The sequence below is a fragment of the Cibotium barometz genome, chromosome 41, assembly GCF_041138505.1.
Source record: "Cibotium barometz isolate CiBa-2024 chromosome 41, ASM4113850v1, whole genome shotgun sequence".
NCBI classification, from domain to species: Eukaryota; Viridiplantae; Streptophyta; class Polypodiopsida; order Cyatheales; family Cibotiaceae; genus Cibotium; species Cibotium barometz.
Genome location: NC_141086.1, coordinates 47,316,041 through 47,320,498, shown reverse-complemented (window position 1 = coordinate 47,320,498; position 4,458 = coordinate 47,316,041).

Genomic DNA, 4,458 nt, shown 5'->3' with positions numbered 1-4,458 from the left:
AGTAATGAGAGTATGGACATGGTTTGACAGGTGCTATCAGGATTTTCTCTCTTTGTGTGATGTTGATGATTTGTCTTCTTTGGATAGTTTGGGAGATGACTTCTTTGAGAAAAAGAATATGGGGAAGATTTTTTCTATGAATTTGTTGAGCATGATGATGAGTGTGGCACAATGGTTTATCCATGTGAGCCATATTTTGTGTGCAAGGATGATGCAAGAGGTGTTGTGGTTTGTTTAAATGAAGAGTTTGGAGGGTATGGCACATGTATTGTTGTGTAGAAGAAAGCATAAAGGCTTTCTTTTTGTTTGATAATGATAATGCATACAATGATATTAGTGTGAGCACATATGAGGTTTTGGTCATAAAGCATAGGTGATTGGCCATGATGTAGAGGAAGATTTAAGTGTTTTATTTCAAGGACTTGTACCTCAGGTTGGAAAGTTGATGCCGTTTGACCCTCGGGGTGGGCTACAACAAGATCTCTTTATGCATGGCTGGTAGTTGTTTTTATAATGGCATTTTGGCATGTGGTCTTGGAAAGGTGGAGATGTAGGTCGGTAGGAAGGAGAGTTGCAGGAAATAAAGTATGAAAACATGAATGTTTTCATCTAGGGGGGTTGGGCTATATGTAAGGGAAATCCCGAGCCCCTCCCAAACATAATGTATAGATAGATGGGGTGTATATAAGTTGGTGTGTGGTGAATCCACAGTGGCAAAAATGGCGTGGCAGCCAGCTGTATACATGCAAGTGCACAAATAAGAATAGAAATAGCATGGGAAAGTAAAAGAATCATGATGTGCTACAATCTAGAAGAATTAAAGGCAGTGACGTGGCTTGAAGAAGAAGAAATTGGGAAGTTTACGAGGAGAGAAATGAGACTCCCTAAGAGGGTGTGGTTCGTGTTACCACAAGAATAAAGTGTGGAGAGTGCATACTGTAGTGGAGTGGACTTCTACAGATCTGTTTTTATTGATTAAGGTTGTAAGCTGGAGATCGTGCAGATGTTGAAGATCACGGAGGATAGCGCAGTGTGAGAAGGCTTATCTGGGTCAAGAGTAGAGGAAGGGCTAGAGATCTGAGTCAGCAAGGAGGTGTGTGCCCTTGGACTTCTATGTAGCCCCTCTATTAGATGCTTGGTCTAGATCAGTCCCTCTTAACTATAGCTGCCAAAGTGTCAGATCTGAGTGTTGAATCATGTGAAGTTTAAAGTCATGGGTCTATTTGAGGACCCTGAAAGTTTTTTGTGTTTTCTTCTATTTTCTTAGAGCCCCAAATCTCAAGGATGTAAAGATTGTTTTGTTTTGTTTCAATGAAGAATAGAGTGTGTGGAGCTTGAGTTCTGTGTGGTTTGATGAGTTTTTATGATGTGATGTTATACTTGTGTGGTTTTGATTGAGATTATGGAGAAGGAACACCTATGTGTGCAAGTCTATAATTTGTTGTGTTAGAATTGAGTCAATCTATGTCAGAAGAGAGAATACACAGTCAATCAAGGTTAGATGAGGATCATGTATGATTAACTGGGTGTGCAGAGAGCTTTATTTGGCTTGTCTAAGGTTGAGGAAAATATTTATGAATGAGGTCTGACAGTCTTGGGACTATCAGCCTCATTAGTCATATTGGTAAGTGGTTTGAAGAGTGTTCTCCAAAGTCACTAGGTATCAGTTGTGCTTCTATCAACTCTAAGTGTTTGTAAAGTTCAATCCTATAGATTTGAATGTTTTAAGGGCTTGATAGTTTCAGAGGCCACAGAGGAAAGGAATTCTAACTTAGGGGAGTCGACTTTGTTAGTTTGGTTAGAATGCAATTAGCTGCTATTGTAGTTAGTTGAGAGTGTGATATCTTGTAAGGTTGGAGTAGCCTAAGTGAGGAAAGGTTAGAGGATAGGTGGAATAAGTTTTTGATTCAGTTGAGATATCTAAATCAGTTTACTCTATTTCTATCAGTCAGGTTTGTTTCAGCCAGCTCAACCAAAAGGGTGTCAGTTGAGGTCTATTTCAGCCAGTTCAGTGACAAGGGTGTGAGTTAAGGGTCTATTTCAGCCAGTTCAGTGTGACAAGGGTGTGAGTTGAGGGTCAGAAAGGGTCTAGGGAGGTCTTGGGGTTGTGGATTTGGTGTTATTTGATGATGGAGGACATTTCATATGTCTAGAGGATAGTTTTTTGACTGGAGCTAGCATCAGCCATTCGGAAGATGAATGTGAGTACTCCTGTGTTTGGGAGTTCTTTTGGTGAGCTAGATGTCAGGAGAGGCTTTTCGGTGGAATATCAAAGATGCTAGAGGTCTATGCCAACCTAGGAGGACAGCTAGAGGTGGCAACAAGATCAGATAGGGAGGTTGGGAGGGTGTTGAAGTGTCCAATTATGTTATTTGGAGGACTGAGCATAGGAGCGAGGTTGGTTGGTGCCCTTGGAGCTGGAATTTCAGTGTCCCCCAGTTCTGATCCCATTGTGTGTTCTTCTTGTGTGTCCCTCGGTGGTGTAGTAGAGGCCATCACCCACCACACAATGTATATCCAGGTAAATGGAAGCTTAAATCAAGCATGATAGCCAAAAAATGAAGGCTACAAGAAAATCCAATGTAAGACTAGAAGCTACACAATCATGTTGAGATTCAACTATTCAGGCAAGCAAGATACCCTAATCTAGCATGATAAACTCCACGAGGGCTACAATAGGAAACCCTCATTTGGCAACTAAGAAATTGCAACCCTAATCTAACATGAGTAACTTCAACTATTCACATAAAGCTTATGTAGTGCTTGGAAGCCTTGATATGTAGGGATATGTACTAAGTATGCATGTGTGGTGATAGTTAACTTGCACACTATATGTTTGCAAAACATTATTTATTAGCTGACACCAACTTCCACACAATAGGTAAGTAGTACTCTCTCTCACATGGAGTTTGTCCACAATAAGGATGCCAAAATGTAGTAAGGAGAATGGTGGGGGAGTTTCCACATGGCTATCAATGAGTTGAACTTATATATGTGCCTTTTTTGTAACTTTGTAACTCCACCAAAAATGGTAGAGTTATATTTTATAGCTCAAATTTCAGCCATGACAACTATTTTGATAATTTTTTGTAATTCGAGTATGATGGCTAAATTTTCTTATCTTTTAGGCTCATTTATTACAGTGGTTGATTTAAACTCAATTGTGTGGGAACCTTGCCTTAAAAATAAAGCAAGGGGGATGATCATGATCCCACTTGATAGTAGTTCAATAGTAGTCTCATGGCCATCTGTAATGTGGCACAAGAAAGCAAATGGGATCATGATCCCACTCGATAGTAGTTAAATATTAGTCACGTGGCCATTTGTAATGTGGCACAAGTAAGCTGAGTGAGAAAGTACATAATGACTTCCAGTCCACTAATAGAGTAGTGACACTTGTATGCATGAGATGAGACCAACTATCTAACTGCCTCACCTTTTAGAATTCAATATTGGAAGCCACTTACTTATGACCATGCTTAGAAGGCTTTGATACCAACTTACCATTTTAATTGCATAGGGTAACTCATAGTGGGTAGTTGAAATAGCTAATTAATGATTAAGGGATAAGCAATACTTATGCCAAATGAAGGAACTAATTATAAAATCAACATTTTCAGAGGTTTGCATAATCCAAGTGCAAAGGTATGTCTTTACAACTCTAATGAGAAGCTTCTAGATCCTTAGAAGGTTTATATATACATTAAGTACATGTATCCACCACAATGTAATACACATACTACTCATATAAGCACCTGAGCTGACTAAAAACATGTGTAGCACTATATTTTGCCACATAATGACACTAAATAACTTTTAACTTGACCAAATTGTATTTGCCACTAACCTTTATGTTGATTAGCTACACTCAATGCCACACTTTGCTAGAGTCCTTGATTTCCTCAACAGTTAAATCCTTGGCATCCATCTCCATGCATACTGATGTTTCAACACAAATAAATTTTTATATACCTATCACAAAGCCAACTGTGCGAATTCGACTGCTATGGTTGTGTCCCTATTTTAGTTCCCAAAGGGTGTACACTATAACACTTGTCATTGCTTTACTTATCTTAACTTGCGGGAGTTTCTTATGTTACTTTGCCATTTTTTGTGTAACTCCTAAGTTTAATTTGTGTTGATGGTGAGGGTATATCTGGAGTTAGGAGGGAAGTCTCATCAACAAAGTTATTGGGTTACGAGTAGTGCGGGTTGGCTCCCAAATAGGCTTCCTCTGACTTAGCCGCATACTACATTATTGTGATCAGGGAGTCACAAAATCATTGTACAATTCTTCCAAGTGATATGGCAATTGGGTCTAGCTTATCTAACTCTGGGAAGCAACATCAATTCTTGCATAGTTTGGTTCTTGTAGACGTCACCTAAAATCTATGGACATCCTTTTTTCTTCTAAAACACAAGGATTATTACATTTGTGCATTGTGGCTCCCTTTCATG